Source organism: Erpetoichthys calabaricus, chromosome 2, assembly GCF_900747795.2.
Source record: "Erpetoichthys calabaricus chromosome 2, fErpCal1.3, whole genome shotgun sequence".
Taxonomy (NCBI): domain Eukaryota; kingdom Metazoa; phylum Chordata; class Cladistia; order Polypteriformes; family Polypteridae; genus Erpetoichthys; species Erpetoichthys calabaricus.
The window spans coordinates 144,124,222-144,144,358 of record NC_041395.2 but is presented as its reverse complement, the minus strand read 5'-3'; the positions used below and the strand labels follow the sequence as shown (position 1 = coordinate 144,144,358).

The window sequence follows — 20,137 nt, the reverse complement described above, 5'->3', positions numbered from 1 at the left end:
ATTCAGTTCATTTTCCTAAACTGAGCATGCTAAAATCAAATACAAAATCTTTTAATGATCTTATCAGAAAAAAAGACAAATGTTTTTCACTTAGGTGATTTACATTATATTGCAACAGCGCTGGACAAATTACATAAGCCAGGGATGATGTATGAAATGTATGAGCTGGCATTACATCCCCAATGGCAGGGGTACCTATAAAAACGTCATCTCTACAAAGATGCATGTTTATTCTTTGTGTGGCTTAAAACTAACAGTCCTTTTAACACTAGAATTACCAAAGCCTATGAAAAAATGTGTAATCCCGGCCCCCCTTAAATCCATTCGCACCTCTCCGTCAGCATCTTTTGTGTTGTAAATGTGTCGATCAACACAAGCAGCAAGCAGCCTGCTATCCCATCCCCCCACCAACGCAGAAAGGTCAGAAAGTTCTCTCAGCTCAACTCTGTTTACCTGAGTGTGAGTTGCCCGGAGTTGTATGGGGTAAATAATATATTGTTATTTGGAATACATGTGTGTTCAATGTCCACAACAATCTATGTAAACACATCATTAAAACAAACATTTTTCATGTTTTAGTAATAATTGACAAAATGTAGACATGAAGTGTATAATGTGTGAAGCCTGAAGGCCAAATATCAAATAAAGACTTTCACAAAAGGTACAAGTATGACAAAGCAAGTGCGCTTTTATTCAAGAATATACAGTAACTGCAGAAAAAGAACTCGCATTTGGGTGCGACATTGACACACCTTTAATACTTTGGTGGCGCAGCAGTAAGAACTGCTAACTAGTAATCAAAAAGTCACGGGTTTGATCCCAGACGCCTCTGTTTTGAGAAGTGAACTGCTCTTATTCTTACTATTATAGAATAAAATCATACATTTGATTTGAGTCTGTAGCAGCTGGTGTAAAATGTACTTGTAAAGGTTAGCGTTTTTTTTTTTTTTTTTTTATTCAGTTTTATTCTCTCAGTCACATTCACGCTTGCCCCGATCTGACACTGCTGTTTTTAAATAAAGACGTGCTATAGCAGAGGTGAACTCAGATGAGGACGAGGGTTCTACATTGGAGAAAGAGAACCCTCCCCGCAAGAAACGTCCACTCACATATAACACAGCTGCACCATGCGTAAAGGCACTGTTTAGATGCAGCAACAGTCTGCCCCACAGCTGTCCTTCAATGAAACAGCACAGCTTACAGTGCTTGCCAAGGTATCGTGCAAAGTCCTGTTTGTGATTATGTTTTTTGAGGCCTTTATATAAAAAAACATTTACATGTTACTTATATAAAAGCCAGATCAAATGGTATTTACCTTGATTCATTTACTTATCTTACTACAGCATAAAGTCACAAGTAAACTGCAGAGTTTCCTCTCTTTGATCGACACGGGCATGCTCACAAAGTACATGTGTACTGAAGTGACTTTAGCTGCAGGTGGAAGCTCCACGCAACTGTTGTTATGGTTCTCCCTTTGTCCAGAAACGGTTTCATAAGCTTTATGACCTTACTCTTGGAAAGTCTTTCTCCTGTGGGGCAACTGGCATCTTTTCCAGAATTAGATCAAACACAGTTGTGTAGGGTGCGACAGGAGCTTCCACCTGATATTTGGACTTCAGGCTTCACATATTATACACTTCATGTCTACATTTTGTCAATTATTACTAAAACATGAAAAATGTTTCTGTTTTAACAATGTGTTTACATAGAGTGTTGTAGACACTGAACACACATGAAATGCATGTATTCCAAATAACAATATATTATTTAACCCATACATCTCCTGGCAACTCACACGCAGGTAAACAGACTGAGAGAACTTTCTACCCTTTCAGCGTTGGTTGGGGGATGGAATAGCAGGCTGCTTGTGTTGATCAACACATTTACAACACAAAAGATGCTGACGGAGAGGTGCAAACGGATTTAATGTGGGCCAGAATTATGAGTTTTTTCGTAGGCTTTGGTAATTCTAGTGTTAAGGATAGCAAGCTACTAAAATAACATAAAATAATTATGAATCCATTGGGTCAATGCTGGCAGGCACCGTGCAAAGTTACAGTATTAAAGTGCACGTTGCATGTGCAAAATGTGATTTATTATGTAATATTCCACATTACACAATCACCAGATACAGTTGGTTGATCCTTTAGCACTGGGTGAAAATTAAGACTTAGCTGTATTCAATAACCAATGATAAGCTGAACCTGAAATGTATTTAGGAAATAATATATTTTATTGATTTTCAGGATTACATTATTACATCTTAAGGCATTAAAACCTGAAATACTGCATATCATTCAAAATATGTCAGATATCTTCCATCATCATCCATCCAAAGGAAGAAAAAAATGAAAGAGGAAGACATAATTTGATATTATCATTTGGTGACACTGAGAGATTGAAATGGCTAGCAGAGATTTACCATGCTTAATTAACTAAAGACAACATTGTAGCAGTCTGTCTGTCACACAGCTATTTATATTGTCTTTTAAGTTTTAATTACTATATTAAAGACTTTTTAATTGACTCTCTTTAACTAATGAGTACTTCAGAAATGCAGAACTGATTACAGCTAGTTACTGCAATTACAACTGATAGTGTAAATGCCGTTTTGTTTGGTTAGGTCAAGAGGCAGTAAGAGGGTAAGCGATCAAATAGTGTTGGAAGTGATAGCATCAGAGGTCTTTTGTCTGTTTTCCTGGGCTCCACAGATAAACAGCCTTTATTGTTGCTACTGTAGTACTAAGGTGTTGTACCATGTTAGCCATTATGAATGTAGAGAAAAGCCAAGCAAAATGACACATTTTATTGGCTAACTAAAAAGATTACAATATGTAAGCTTTCGAGGCAACTCAGGTCCCTTCTTACTGTAAACTCTTTTGAGCATAGAGTTAAATGAGAGGACAAAGTGTAAGCAATGAAACCTGTCAAAGCCACATTATGGACTGCCATTCCTTAACTAGCATGATAAAATGAATAAAGAGACAACTAGAGGACTATACTCAGTGTAGAATCACAGGTTACTGAAGGCTTAGTACACTCCAAATTTCCTACTACTGGATGATAATTGATGGCATGAATGTCCATCTATTTCATATTGATTGCTTAGAAGCTGCTGTGACTGGCTTATCATTCACTGGGATGAAAATGTAGGCAAGGACGTGGCAAGTTATAATTAACTATACAATTTAGGGGGGAATGGGAACATTTGTATATGTTTTTCCTTTTTTACAGTTAATGTTCAATATCAGTTGTGTAAAATACTATGTCTCTGATTATTTACTGGCAGGGTCAAAGATGGCAACTATTGGGTGGGATTCTGGAATTGAAAGGCCATTTAAGAGAATAACACCACTAGCTTGTATGTCAGTCTTGTCATAAGATGTTGCCCTTTTACATTAATAACTAACTGCCCAATGTTAAAAGAACTTTAAACCTGTTCCTATTAAACTATATTTTTTCTACTTTTTCACATTGCAGCCTATGCTTCTATTATATGCAGTTATTTGTATTTTGAAATTGCACACATACTGAATGGTGTGTATCCTTTTTTAATAATGTAATTTATTGTTATGAGACTTCGCCATTTTTAAAGAAATATGGCTTACCACTTTGCCTTATTCTATTTCTATGTACTTTAGGAGGCTTGGTTTCTGGTGCTGAAGTTGCAGTCATCCTTTTGCAGCAATTGAAACTATATCCACAACATGTTCTCATTTTCATTTTAGCTGACAAACACAGTTGTTCTTAAAAGCTATAGATATTTGTTTTATTTCCAGGACATTCCATACCATAGCACTTCCAGCAGGCTCTGTAGCATTCTTCAAGTTCTGCTGCTTACATGAAAACTCTCTCCATGCCACAGGAAAGACAGCATGTATTCCACCCTGAGTAAAGAAAAGTTTCAATAATCTGTGTTGAAAATTATTTCCATGTCTGTTTTGTTGTCATAAGCATATCTGGTTTGCCACTTCAAAGTGGATGTTTTCGAAAAGTTTTAAGGCTTATACTGTATTTCATGTTTTTTGCAATTTTAAACTGCTATGTAGGAAACTTTTTTTTATTGACACACATTTTTGTTGCAAATGAATACATGAGGCAATTGTGAAAAATATTTTGGCTTAAAAGTTATTGAGTTTATTTGTATTTTGCAATAATGTTTTTGTCATGAAACTTCTGGTGAGGCCACAGTGGAATATTGTTTTATGTGTGCAGAATTCTCTAATGTTAACATTTGCTTATGTAATCTCTATATATAATCTTTATTTGGATCTTGATCTTTGTTTGTCCGCGAATGAATTAGAAGAAGAAGCACTAGATGGCAGTAGAGAGACAGCAAAAACATAGGCATTGCATTAAGAATCTCCTCCAGGCTTATACTACTGAAGACTGCAGTATTCCAGTCACACCTCAAAACACAGACATTCAAACTAAACAAATTGTTGTGCTTTAAATTAACTAATCTTTATATATAATCTTCATTTGGATCTTGATCTTTGTTTGTCTGCGAATTCCACGCATGCGTAGACCACCTTCCAGTTTAGTACGTTGTTGTTACTCACGGATGTCAACAATGTGCCGGAATAACGAAAGGGGTGGTGGACAGTGTTACGCTGGTTAGCTCCTGAGGCCTGGTTAGAGAATGAGATTGCCGAAGATAAAAGGTACGTGCCTACGTAACATATGAATGAAAGAAAGACAGTGGGTAAAATGAATGACAACGTTACAGCACGTTCCGGAAATAATTATTGTTATCTTGTAGCCGGCGAGTGCTGCGCGTCTCACAGTTGTACCCTGGCTTGCTCACATGTCAGTGAAGTGATCCCTAGTTATGCTTTAAAGAGCCTGGATTACCTATGTGTCCCCCTTTTATAACCATTGCTCTGTGTATATTGCCTTACTCTTTGGATTGCCACAAAGCAACCTGCGAGATTGGAGAAAGGTTGAGAAGAGATCGTGCGAGGAAACGACAGCGTCGTGAAAACGAGACGGACTGTGAACGGAGAGAAGCAGAAATGCTCCTACACCACCACATAATTACTATTCGGACAGTGATTCCGAGTAGGCCGTTCCTATTGAATCAATGTCCAAGGGTTTTGTTTTGTAATTTTGTTTCCCTTATAAAAAATCATAATGCTGTGCGACGAAGGGCTCAGTTCACGACTGGCAGCCGCGTTTAAACAGGGAGCCCTTCACAGACAACTTTAACATGCGCAACGTATTTGGGCGCACATGGCTAGTTAATAATATGTGTCCCTAACTTGATAATAACTAGCAAAGATGCAAGATCACACAACATTTGGGTCACAAAAAAAAAATCAATCAACCAGTCTGTCTTGATTGACATCCAATTATTGTGATACAGTACCTTTGTCATCATCTGGCAAAACACAATAAAAATTTAAGTGTTAAACAAACTGACAGCTTTGCACACACCTGCTGCCCAGGTAAACATATTGGCTATGAACTGCCTAAAATTGAAATAGCAACTTCTCAAGTAGTGATAACATAAAAAAGAGTATACAGACAACACACATTGCACAACTTGAACACAAGACTACATGGCTGTCTTGTAATGGTGCTGATTCGTTATTTGCATCAGGACTCTTTGCTTATTTGAAAGAGGCACATCACAATGCTGACTTGTTTTCCACAAAGTGGAAACAGCACATATATGAGTTCCTTGGAGGCTTTTTGAAATTTGTGTGAAGATCAAGATGCCACTCAGTCTCCATTCTGATTAGCATAATGTCTCATGCTTGATGTGCCTGCTCATTGCTGATATTGATCTGCTTCTTTTTTTCAAAATTACCATGGCTACGTTTTATATTACTAGGCAGTACATAGCCTTGACTGGGAAAAGCTTGATCTAGAAGTCCAAATGCATGATTAAAAATGGAGAATTAGGGCCTCCAGCCTTCAAGACACATCATTAAACTGAAAAGCTCTGGTTGCACATGCACACAAACACACACCCCAAGGGAAAATCTAGAACATTGCTGTGCCAATACAGCTAGACCCTTCAGCTGGAGCTCACAGAACAAAGACAATTTTGCATACCACATATAACAGTATTTTTCTAGTTAAGAAATTATGTTAAGCTTATGGAAAATGAGAAAAAATGTGTTAAAAGACCATATTGGAGGAGTTAAAATTTTTGATAATCAGTTAAGTTACAGAGGAAAGCTGCTTATTTATTGTTCTCAACCTGTGGTAGGGCTGTGAGCCACCAGCCCTTAATGCAGAAATGCAGCTTGTGTTTTAATAGGTAGTAGGGTAATACAATTTGCCAAAGCAGTGCTGTTGTAGAATTAAGGGATTATTGTGGCTGCCTGATAAATAAATAATGGTTTTATTTAAACAGAGAATGAACAGGGGACATTCCTAAAAACAATGTGAATTGTCAGGCAACTAAGAAGCAGCTGGCTGATGTCATTACTCACATCTAGGCTATAAACAAAATAAAAATGAAGACTACCTTCAAGAAATTCTTTATCTGGTCTGAAGCAATAATGAGGTGTGCTACCTTGTGTTTCTAAATAGGAGGTGGAAGGTTAATGGGAAATTAATAAAAGTTAATTTCGCACTGAAATTCTAAATCCATCATACTTTACTTGTAGAACTGCCTGAACTGTGTACAAGTGTATGTAATACAAGAGAGGGTGAAACTGCAATCTTTGTTCACTCAAAAATATGATGAAAAACAATGATTGCACATATTCTGAAACAAGTGTTCTGATACCACAAAGTACCAATTGACCCCAGGCTCAACATAGAATTTACAGACTCAGATCCTTGATTGCTAATAGAAGCACTTGTGTAATATTTGGATATATCATAACTCGTATCCAATTAAACATACTGTATTTGTGTATAACTTTGTTATGTGAGTGGTACAGTTTGAAGCAGTTAGAAAAAGTTTTGTTAGCATTCATCTTCAATACAATGATGACAAGTGAATGGTAATATAAATGTAAAAAATAAGAATAAAAAGTGAAAGGCAGAATTTTAACCATTGAGCCTTGATCCTTGATTAAGGCTTAGATAAAATGTGTTGCCTCTCTTCCCGCTTATGCATATTTGACTAATACTGTAAAATAATATAGTCATAGTTATGTTTGTATATATGCAGGACATATACTGATTGAGCTCTTAGGTACAGCTGCATTAAAGTCTATTGGTCCCACCTTTACCTTATAAACAGTCTATGTTTTTTGGACACTGTGGTTGGTATAGACAAAAAACTGTTATTATAATATAACTAAAAATTCTGTAGATATCATAATGATATTTGTATATACTTTTCAGACTGAAACTTATTTTTTAAAAAACTAGGGGGCTTCGCTTGCCAACCTCCTCGGCCTGCGCTTAAGCGCTAGTCTTTTCACGTCTCTGCTCGCTCGCATATGTGGATTTCACTTTCACCAAACAACAAATTTTTTAATTCCTGTGGATACGCCTCTTCATTGGGATGAAACACTACTTTTCCCTGATGGCAACACAAATTAAGTCTTCGACTTAAAGTTTAAATCCAAACAATATATTCGATCTCTTTCGCTGTTCCGTTATTTCACCGCCAAACATACACAACACAACACACAGTTTTTTCCTCTTACCTTCCTGTTTGCATTGACTCACCAATCAAGATGAACCACACATTACTTTTGATTAATATTCTTAAAATGGTAGGCTCAATTGTTAGGCACAGTTGATATACAAGTCCATCTGCAAAGACAATACTTTTAAGACAAAAATACACTGACACAAAGTCACATCTCCCACTTTCTTCTGGAGGTATGTTTTACGTTTCATGTTTAAATGTGTTCTCCAGTTTTTTGCAAATTTCTAGTATACAATTAAAATGGTCTGCTCAAAATCCATACCAGAAGGAAAATTTCATCCTGTATACTGGAACATCTGGCATATCACCCACCACTACACTGACTTCACAATGTGCTGAAGGTACTTTGCGTGTCTGCTAGTCCATTTCGTCCAATACCTTCTAGTTAATCTCTTCTCCGCTTCTCTGCTCTACTTCATTCCATGTTCTCTTGCTTGATTTGTTTGAGATGCAGTGACTGGGAAGACCACACCATTATGATGATTTTCATGTTTAGCTTAATTTTCCTAACCTTGTGACACAAAGAATTATCCTTCTGAGAACAACCTATTCAAAGATAATTACACTCTTGAGATGAAATGACCACCTGGTCAGTAAGGATGTTCATACAGCTTCATTCATTAAAATGTAGATCTCTTTATATGAAAGAATCCAAATTGCAGTAAGAAAATATTAACCCCACACCCTAACACTGTTGCCACTAGTCTGAAAATTTCACATCCAGCACGATGAAGCGATAGGCTTATGTGTAAATTTTCTTTTGGGCACATTCCCAAAGATGGACAGGATTACTTAATTGGCAATACAAAGATTTTCCTTGTGTGTGATACTGGATTATGCTTTTGGCCTTGTGACTTTGAATTGAATTTAAAAATTTGGAATATTATGCATTGAATTATTCATTACCTATTATATAAAGTAGTGTTTTTCCAGCAGAAATTGAAAAATGTCAACTAAGAGTTGAAGTTTTACAAAAAACACACTTTTAATCTCCCAAACTGGATTTTCAGAATACTTGTACATTGAGATTATGTATAATCATTTTCTAGGTTAAAAGTAACAAAAGATGTCTATTCTTTATGATTCAGTAGTTCTCTGTGGTTACATTGTGGTTAGCAGTTTTTTTACTAAGTGTAATTGCCAATTGTGCTTTTTTTATTTTACTTTGATTTAAAAAAAAATATATTTATTGGTTAATCTCCCTCTTGATAATATTTTAGGGAACACTTGCACCTCTTTTTCTTCTTCAACGTGCATATGCTTGAAAGAAAACTCTTAGCCACATGGAGCTTTAAGAAGAATCTGCATCTGCTAGCCTTAAATAGGGAATACTTTGAACCTATTATGGCATTACTAAGACCTAAGCTGATTTTGACAATTACGGTCTCTCACAGCATCGGCTTAGTTTATCATTAAAAAAAAAAAAACTTTGGACAGAGTACTAGACGTTTTTTGTTTCCTAATGTCTCGCATATGAGATGTATTTGTTGGTAATACATTTGTTAGGTAGGGTATACATATTTTATACATGAACTGAGAAACTTTAGAAGGAAAACAAATATACTTTAAAAGCAAGCAAACTTAAATTAAAAAGCCACACTTGCTATTAGTAGTAGCCTACTAGCTATTTTACTATATATTTTTGCACAATATTCTGTTTCATTAACAGTTCTTTTAAATTTATATATATGTACTAGATGCAATAAATAAAACAAATTATACTCCTTTTTTCTATTGTCTAAAATGTTTGAACCTTCTATACTTAATGCTGTCAGACACATTTTATCCTTGTCATTTTCAAATGGCACACTTCTAAATTTCTTAATTATTGTGTATATGGGCATCACTTCACTTTTGCCGTTTTTTTTTTTTTTTGTATTGTTCGTTTTTTCTATAAAGTGACAACCAGATATATCATTGCAATAATCTCTGAGACAAAGGTTAACTTTGCATTATAATTCATGTGACATTTTAGCTGAAGTGCAAGAAGTGCCAAGTCTACAGGTGGGAACAGCAGACGCCACTCCACCAGTCCCTTATCTAGCCTAGCATGACAAATAATTCTGCTCAGGCTGTCAGCAGTGACAGCTGAGACTTTTTGCTTAGATACCTTGACGGTGCTCGTATTAAACAGCTAGAGCCATTCGCTCCATTAAGTTTTTGTAAAATGAACTGTCTGCTGCTTGCTCTTCCACTGATTCTGGCAGTGGTTCTAAGCTAATCCTCTCAAGTCAGTGGAAAATTTGAATGTGTACCTCCACGTGTCAGACAGGTAGTAAGTTTTGGCATTGCACACAACAGTGCCTGTAAAACTCACACTGAAGCTTGGAAGAGGTGGCACCAAACATGTCTCATTGCATGTTCTTTTACCTGCTACAATTTTGGATGACACTGATTTTATGTGCATTCATTGATAATTTATTTTTGAAACTGACAATGCTTCAGTGATGCTCTAGAGAAATTCTTATCTGTGATACTCGGACATTTCCCAAAGTAGTACAGTATTATCCATTTCAAAGTTATCATAAAAAATTTGAAACTCTATTGGCCTAATTAATTACTTTTGAAAAAATCATTACACAATTTCTTTCTGTTAAATCCTCCCACCTGGCTTTTTATAGATAACAGGGATTCATTAGCGGTGTCCTTCGGTCAATGGGCTGTTCTATTAACACCATGAAATAAAGAACATAGAATTAGATAAAATTAGATACAAAAGTATTTAAAGTTTTCTTTTTACTAGTTTTTTTCTCTTAAATTATTTTTAATGACCAGTTTTATAATGTAGATTGTTCAAGTGAGTTTGATATTTTATGCTGCAATATGTCGTATGATATTTTGCAGGAATTATGGCCTACAGAATTTCATGCAACCCTTAATGCTACAGTGTCTTATAGTTAAACTGACCAATTCATCAGGACATATGCAGGTATGGTATAAATCTGCCTTGTTCTCACTATTGTTGGCATAAAGGGCAAATTCATAACACTTTAGCGGAAAGGGACAACAAACCTCATTTATAATTACTCTTCTTTGTTGCTACATTCACTTCCACTGCACTATTTTGTTGTGTACAGAAGAAGCTCTGGTACCAGGATACCTTACTGTTGTGAATGGTTTGAATGGAATGTAACATTCCTTACCATTATGTAATTTCTTTCCTATTTGTAATCATGAATGCTATGCAAATGTTTCCTGACTAAGTTCTCAGATTGGTAGATATCAGTCATGTGTACTACTCGGTATATACTTGAGTATAAGCAGACCCGAATATAAGCCGAGGTACCTTATTTTACCTACAAAAGCTGGAAAATCTTATTGACTCGAGAGTAAGCCTTGGGTGGGAAATACAGCAGCTACTGGTAAGTTTCAGTAATCAAAATAAATACCAATAAAATTACTGTTCGTTAATTGAGGCATCATTAGGTTAAATGTTTTTGAGTATTTATTTAAAAGAAAAACAGTAAACTAGCTCTGTAAGTGGAGAAGAGGGTCAACAAAAACAATATGGGCTCTCTCTCGCGCGCACGCATGTGTGTGTCTCTCTCTCGTGCTCTCTCTCGCTCGCTGCACAGGGAATGCACAGGGAGAGACTGAACACATGTGGAAATCATCGGCACACACAAACCGAAAGGGAAATTGGCTTGTACGTATACCAAGTGTGTGGTCGTGAACAGATGCAAAAGTTTGGCGAACTTTTTGGTCGTAATCCGATTTGTACGTATTCAGAGACGTTCGGTTTCACTGTACTGTACACTCCAGCTTTCTGTCGGGTTGGCGGGGGCAGCGGGACCTGACTCGAATATAAGCTGAGGGTGACGTTTTTCAGCACATTTTGGGTGCTGAAAAACTCACTTTATATTTGAGTGTATACAGTATGTGCTTTGTTTGGTTTGGCTGTTTATTAGATAATTTGAAGCCAAAATCTCACCTGTAGCATGATAAATACTTTCTAGTCACAATTGTCACAGTCAGACAAAGAATAAGCAGTTCCTCCTTTACTCTGCTTGGTTACCAGGTAATGCCAAACAATATCCTTATTAAAATGCACATACTTGAAGCAGAGCATATCCTTCCATTTCTTCTTAAACTACCTAATCTATGTGTAATACTGAGACACCGAGGACTGGAGCCTATGCAGGTGGCATTATGAGCAAGGCAGGAGCTCAGGGTAGACTCACTCCCACACACACACACACACTCATCTGAGGAGTTCTGTATGTCAGTCAGCCTGTAATGTGCATTAGAATGTGGGAGGAAAGCCCATGCAGATACCGATAGTGGACCTGTGATTGTGTGATTAGCAAATATGCATTACAGATAATTTATTGCATCTGATATTTGAAAACATAATTGAACAGTTCTATTCCAGAAACTGGTTTTGGGAATACTGGGAATAAGTTTTCTTGCTAAAATCGGTGTATGGATTGAAATTTTACTCTTGGCTTACTGCTCTTGTTAAAAGGAGTGTTGCCTCTATGGATTGTGTTGTTATGTTAAAGCAATTTGTTATGGTGTTTTGTAAGAAAGCAGTTGCCAAAAATTCTATTTTTAGAGCTGGGAATGGCCTCTTGCCTGTTCTTCATTTAATTAGAAAATTTTAAACAGCACAGAGTACAGGTAAAAAAAAATATATTATTGGTAAGTAGTTTAGGTATTTAGACTGTGACAGGTTGAGAAAGATTTTGATGATTGGAAAACGACCTACAAGATACAGCTGTGCAGTGGCTCCTCCACTTTTTCGTCTAATGAATTACACAAAGACACTTTCCCTTCTCATCTTCCATCTCTGTGTGTGTGTGTCTCTCTCTCTTTTTTCTCACATTACCCTTGTACCTCCATCTTTCTTGTGAAACTTCATCTCAGAGTTTGTCTGGGATTCTCGTCTCTCATTTGACTGGTGGGTGTGAGTTGATAGGTTGCTTTCTGGTCAACCTCCATAAATAACTTCCAATGTCATGATTAGCTAATAGTACACCAGACTAGAACTCATTTTGCTAGCCCTGGTGTTTCTTTACCCCAGAACCCCAATTACTATGTTATGGATCTAATCTCCAGAATATTCCATTCTGCCTGCTTCATTTCTTAGCAGCATCTTTTCACCTCAACAAGAACTCATGTATCTGCTATCACCTCCTAGCTCTAAGGGCTTGTACTGACCTCCAGTGAAGCCTGGACATTTATCAGCACAGATGAAATTAAGACAGCATTTAAAGTAACTACAGAGTATTGGGATTATCTTGACAACACATCTGTGTGGAGTCAGTGTGGGTTTGATTGTGTGAGGGTGGCCTGCTTTGAATTTACACCCTGTGCAAAGTTTGTTTCTCACTTGTGTTTAAACACTGACAGTCACACTAATAGAAGACAGAACTGATTAAGCAAAGGTGATAGTTTAACCCTGTAAGCTGTGAGATGAGCTTTACCACTCACTCTTTTAATAGCGAGCACCTCTTTTAAAAGAGGATGGGAGTGTCTATAAGGAACAATCTGCTTTCAACCATACTTATTCGATGGCTTACACTACAAAGATTAATCAATCAGATATCAATTTAAAGAATGTAGGGGGAGTTGTTAAAAATCAATTTATATGCAGTTTACTTACACCATGTCAATGCAGTATTTATAATTGTGGCCCTGGAAATGCCATAGCAAAGTGAATTATTTATATGCGCCATCCTACTCTATTTACTTTATGCTCCTCACAGTTCACAGTGAAGTCTGAACTTTAAACAGTTTTCTTTCATACAATGTAATAAACTGAATTCTAATCCCATTAGACTTGTTGTGCTAATGGTATGGAGTTTGGAAACAGCAATGTTTTTGATGTTCTGCACTTGCTCCAAATCAAACTACAGTGTAATTCTAAACTAATTCCCTCCAGAGTAATGGCTTGACACATTTTGATACATTTTGGATTTTTTAAAAGCGTATATAACCATAAGAAGCTTTAAGATCAGAATTGCATTTATAAATGCTCTTCTCCTTAAACATAGTTTTCACATTATGTTTCAACTCTGTTTCAACTATGCTTTTTATTTCAATCTTTGGCCATCATTCTTTTATTTACAATATTGTTTGTACCACTTTGAGAACTGAGCCTTAGAATAGGTTTGTTTAATAGTATAGTACATTTTAAGAAATATTTTTATTACCTGTAGTAGGTTTCTTAAATAAGAATGGTTGAAAGCAAGTTTTATGTTTGAGCATAGTATTTTTTTACAGGGATTGATTACATGAACATATGGAAAAGGACATAGCTGCTTACCTGTCATCCTTTTCTGCCCCCATTTCAGAAGAAAACAACCCTAAAAAAGAATACTGACCTTGCCAAGAACATTATCTGATGTTCCTGTTCTGGCAAAGTCATTCAAAGCTCCTCTGCAACAGGAAAATGGCATCAGTTAGAGATCACCTGCTCAGGAAGGCTCATGGTGTTGCCCGACTCCATTACTTCAGCTTCTTTATTTCCTTTCTAGCACAAGAATGACTACTAAATAGTCTTATCGTCTTCATATTGTCTCTTCATTGTAATACTGTATATATAATCATAATCACTATTTTAGCTGCCATTTACTGTCATAATCACTATTTTAGCTGCCATTTACTGGGTTTACCCAGGTTAGCTGGTTGCCCTCAAAATAGTTTTTTTTGTCCATTTTTGTGGTGCTTAGTCTTATATTATAGTCTTATATTGCAGTGAGAACCATTGTTTTCATATATCTGACAACACCTCCAAGCACATATTCTTTGGCCTCTGTCTTGGCCTCAACCCCTCCATCTCCCTCTCCATCTTGGTGCATCACTTCAACTAATTATCTTCTGCCTTTCACTTGACATACCCAGATCAGCCCAGACTTTTTCTCTTTATCACAATGTCCGTCGCCTCCACAACATGTCTTTCCCTAAACACTGCATTCATCGACTTCTTACTCCACAGCAGTCCACACATCCATCTTTGCTTCATGGTCAACTTTAATCAGCCTTGGTTGACTCCCATAGAGCATACTACTAATTACTGGTCTTTGATAAATTTTATCATCTTTAATGCCAGAAATACTTTTTTACAAATCAGAAGAGGGAGACAGCTCGCATAATTTCTTCCATGCACCTCTTACAGACTATCACTACTCTATCTGCACCTCTATCTGCACTAAGTAGTACAACTTCCCTACTTTCTCAAAAACATCTTCATTGGCTATATCTAAATCTGCAGTTGCTATTGCATGCACTTTGTCAAAAAGTAAAGATAATACATGGTGCCGGCAGACTACCCTTCACACGTCTACATTTTTTTATGTAGCCAATATCGATGTGCCCATGCTTTGGAATGATTCTCCCAACATTTTTAACAAATGCCATATGCCCATGCAAACTCCTTTTCCATTCCTCATGCCCCTATGCCTCTAACCATCACCTTGGTCTTTCAACCTTTTATAGTACCATGAGGTTTTTCACAGTTGTGTATCAGCTAGGGTTCATTCCCTAGCAGGAGTTTAAATACCTTTATTGTTCATTTTTTTATTTTATGTTGTTGATTTTTTTACTTTGTTGTTTACATAGTATAGAGATAATATAGGTATCGTGAAAAAATTCAACCTCAAGATTTTGATGAATCTTGACGTTTTAGACCTTCCTGAGTCTGAAAATACCATTTTTGAAATTATGTCTGTCTGTGTGTAAACACGATAACTTGAAAACACTTTGCTTTATATCAAAAATAAGGAATATTACTTTTGGGCTGTACTTTAACTGAATACTTCTGTGAATTTTCAAGTAAACTATGGTTATAATTACAGATAGGTGATTCAGATTTTGTATAGAGATTTATAATGATAAAAAGCTAACAGATATGAAATTTGAGAAAATGTACTCAATCGGAAGTAGTGTTTTATTTAAACAACCATCTGAATTTTTTGTATCATGGAAATATAAATGTATACACACTATAAAAAACTTTATTCAATATAATGCATATTCTTTCAATAACTATTATTAATTGTATTTTAATTTTTGCATCATCAGTTTAACAATAACATGTAAACATTGAACATGCCATGTAAATATAAAGATTTAATGGGAACAATAAGATGCGATGTCCCTGTTGTGTTTCTGGTAATACATTTAATTTTATGATTTTTTTTTATTTCTGCCATCATTACCATATCATTATCATTACCATGGTTAAATATAGCTAAATGCAGTTTTACCTATAGCAATTTATTGCAACAAATATTATATAATACTAACACATTTTCTATGTTTTTAGGTGACTATAACTGTTTTTACTTTGCACGTGATCTAGATAATGCATATGTAACCATGAAAAAATTCCACCACCGTTTTCGATCTCTCTAAGTGCGAAAATACCATTTTAATATAAAGTTTGATTATAAATAGAGATAAATGATTGTGTATCAATATTATCAATTAGTTATGATGAGAAACAAAAACATGAAATTTGAGAATTCTCAGTATACGAGAAAGTCGAGGGGAGCACACTCCTGTTTTTTCCTTTATGTTAATATTGTTGGTCCTTTAGTTTCTTTGTATTTATGTATATTCTACTAGGTTCCATGTGTATTGTGGATGGTTCATTTACATTTATTTATTTGGCTGATGCCTTTTATCCAAAGTGACTTACAACATTTGAGATACAATTGGTTACATTTCTTTTCCCATTTGAAACACAGCTGGGTGAAGTGACATGGTCAGGGTCACACAGTGTCAGTAGCGTGATTTGAACCGACAACCTCTGGGTTTGAAGTCCAAAGCCTTAACCACTGCATCACACTGCCTGCAGGTGTAGTCCAACTTTCACCTCAAAATCTATCAGTATTTACTATTTTATGCTGTTCCTACCCTGTCCTTGCCTCCTCATATATTTATACTAATCATTCCTCCACATCTAACTTTCTTAATGCTCACCTCACTAACTCTTGTGTATCCTTCTCAAATACCTTTTTCAGATCTACAAATGCATACTGCAGCTTCTTTCCTTTTTGTCTTATGCTTTTTCTGTAGTTATTTGACAACAAAGATCACATCAATTGTCCAGTTTTCAGTAATTAAACCAAATTAAAATTTCCTAAGTTTCACCTGATTCTTGATTCTTTTCTCTCTAGCACTTCACTAACTTTTCCAAAAGCTTGATTGCTTGATATGGCTGCAACTCCAGTGGTTCACCGTTTCCTTTGTAAAGTGAACTGAGCTCACTTCTTTTCCTTCCTTCACATACAATCATGATGTACAGGTCTCTCAGTCATTCAACTCCATTACCTTTCACTGTCTTCAATAATTCCACCACTTCAACTCCAGTTTGGGCCTGAATCATTACTGTATCTTCATCATTTCCAATGCTTTTGCAGACTTCTTTTTTAAAAATGCACAACTTGGTCCTTCCGTTTTCTCAAAATGAACATCCATCCATCCATTTTCCAACCCGCTATATCCTAACACAGGGTCACGGGGGTCTGCTGGAGCCCATCCCAGTCAGCACAGGGAGCAAGGCAGGAACAAATCCCAGGCAGCGCGCCAAATGAACATCATTATTCAATTTATTTTATTCATCTTCATGAACTTTCTCCAGTTATTCCAAATCCCATTAATATAAACCACAATTGACTTGTTTGCACTGTTCAAGCAATTCACAGCTACTGCATCCTGTCTTTTGCCTTCCGCTTTGCAGTCCTGAGCACATTACTTTTTCCTTCTCCACTATATTTTTGGGACGTTGAACTGCTATGGGGGCCCCTTCGCAACCAGCAATGGGGTCTGGTTAACCACTGTTATCTTCTTCACTGGAGTTGTTCCACAACTGATCACCACACATTTTTAAAAAATAACAACTTCATCTCAGATTTTCATTAAAATTGTACTGGAATTGTACTAGTTGATTGACTATAAACAATAATAATAATAATAATTCTTTGCATTTATATAGCGCTTTTCTCACTACTCAAAGCACTCAGCAATTGCAGGTTAAGGGCTTTGCTCAAGGGCCCAACAGAGCAGAGTCCCTATTGGCATTTACGGGATTCAAACCGGCAACCTTCTGATTGCCAGTGCAGATCCCTAGCCTCAGAGCCACCACTCCGCCACTTGTAATGGAATACAATGGAATATGCAATGGAATATGTATGGGTAGTGTTAAGATAAATAATTCTAATAACTTTTATTCCTGTAATAAATGTTTAAAGTGTTTAAATTATTCAAAATTATTTTATATTTAGAGTGGAACATCCTTAATTTGAATGTTTTTTCATTTACAACCAGCCTACATGATACTTGAATAACCTTTTAATGTTTAACTTTTATTTTGTATTGAGTAACACAGTATTATTAATATTATTATTTTTTATTAAAAATCTTTCTCATACAGTAAACACCCAAACATTTTAAGCATATGGACTAAAGTCACTTCTGGGACCCCTCAAAGGTTAGAGGCCCTAAAGCCCAAGCTGCATTAGTTTCATTGTAGTTCCTCCCCTGCTTGCAAACTTGGGTCTCTTGTCTTCTTGTGCTCTCACAACTGATGGAATTAATCAAAAATAGCCACAACTGGGGAGAAGAGACAAGATCAACCAGAAGAAGAAAATATGGCATATTATCCATCCATTTCTTTCTACATACGGAGTATCCTGATCTGTCTTCATCTATTCTGAATGTTATGTTTTTTTCATTTAACCTTTGTAGCATTTTTATATAAAAATGTGCTTAATATTTTTCAAGCCACATTTGTAAAATGTGCAAAATAGACACACCTTAACTAGTCTGTTTTATTTTCAGTAGCATATTTCTGTTTACTGTGTAGATTTAAATTTTCAAGTCTGAAATACTAGTATAGAACATACATTCTACCTATATACTCTGTATTTAAATCACTAAATAAAAGTTGCACACATTTTTAGTTCAGATACATATATTTGTTAATCTTACCATGGGAGATGAAGTCTGCAGATAAAAGAATAAGTTAACAAAATGCCAAAACCCTTGACAGAAGGTATAAGCAAGCAACATCATATATGGAAAGATCAGTTCAGTCTATTGCAGCTTATACTTATAAAGTTATAAAGCAAACTGTTGGTTAATATTTTATACTGTGCAATGTCTCTCAAGGTGAAAGCTATCTCATATTAGTTTACATAATCATTACTGACATCTTCTCATTAAGTAATCAACTTGGTTATTATTTACTCAAACATGGTACTTAATTCAAACAAAGTTTGGTCAGGTTTTGTTTTTAAAAGTATTTTAGCTAATATAATTTTGTTGTTTGGTGCAATGAATTCTGAATTTGATGATAATGCAGCAGAACCTCATGAATACTTCAGCTTCATTTTGAAAGATTTTAGTTTTCAGATGCAGCAGGTTTCTTTAATGTAATCATGCACCCGTGTCAGCTTGACTTGAAAAAAATGGTCAAAATTAAAAAAAATTGCTCTACTGTTGTTTTCTTGAAAGGCTGCAGGTTATGGATTTTGTTTGCTTTTATACCCTTAATTTGGTGTAAAATAAGCAAATACCAAAACATTGGATAATGTGAAACAAGCTAAATTTTACCCTTAAATATTAAATTTGGAACAGCTCATTTATTTGTAAATTAATGGTTCAGCATTAGGGTACATGACAATAAAGTGATGCTTCTGTTTAATTATTCACTAATAAGCGAGGACAAAAACATAGCTTATACACAGAAATGTAATCTACATGTATAACATTTGTCACTGAGATTTGAGAGAATGTTTCTTTAAACTAGTAACTGCAGTTTTTAGGAGGCAGGGCTAGAAACTACAAACTAAAATTGTGAATCTAAAAATCACTAGAAATGTTTGTTAACTCTCAGTTTCATTGGCCTAATATTTAGTTTCTGGTGTAGAAAGCAGAAAACCATCTTGTACTGCCTGAAGGTGAACCTCAAAAAATCAACATGCCATTCAAAGATATTGATTTATTGAGAAATAGAAATGTTGGGTTTTAGTGTGTTGTTCACATGGTTTATCTTGTTTGATATACTTGAGATGAAAGTTGTACACCTAAATAACTATTTACTAATCTTGTAGGGTAATCTTGTACCTTATGAGTTTGGAGAAGGTGATGCAAGCTGTTCAGTTTCAGTTATATGTGCTTTTCTCACAAGTAAACAGAGCTGTTTTGTTACCTGTAGCTGTCATTTTAAAGCTTAAAATAAATGGATGCCAAAACAACAATAAAAAGTGATAGTACAGTATCTTATACGTAATGCAGTGAATAGGAAAGAGAAATTTGTTGAGCAATAAACTATGCCTTTGGCACAGTCAACCACCAGATCCTCCTTGCCATCCTCTTTGACTTTGGCATCACTAGGAATGCCTTCATACGGTTCGAGTCCTGCATCTTGGGATTTACTGACATGGAAGATGTCAAAGGGTTCACCACGCAAGCATGGGAGTGCCCCAAAAATTGGTGCTGGCCCATTTCCTCTTCTCTCTATACAGCTCTACTCATCGCCTCTCTAGGTCTGATGGTTTTATCCAC

The 20,137-nt window shown here is 35.8% G+C and overlaps 1 protein-coding gene across 1 annotated transcript in view; it reads left to right on the top strand.

Annotated features, from left to right (window-relative positions):
- The window catches only part of LOC114646412 (inactive N-acetylated-alpha-linked acidic dipeptidase-like protein 2), a 1,943,185-nt gene that overhangs the window by 178,109 nt on the left and 1,744,939 nt on the right, over nt 1-20,137 (top strand). The gene's annotated exons all lie outside the window — the stretch shown is intronic.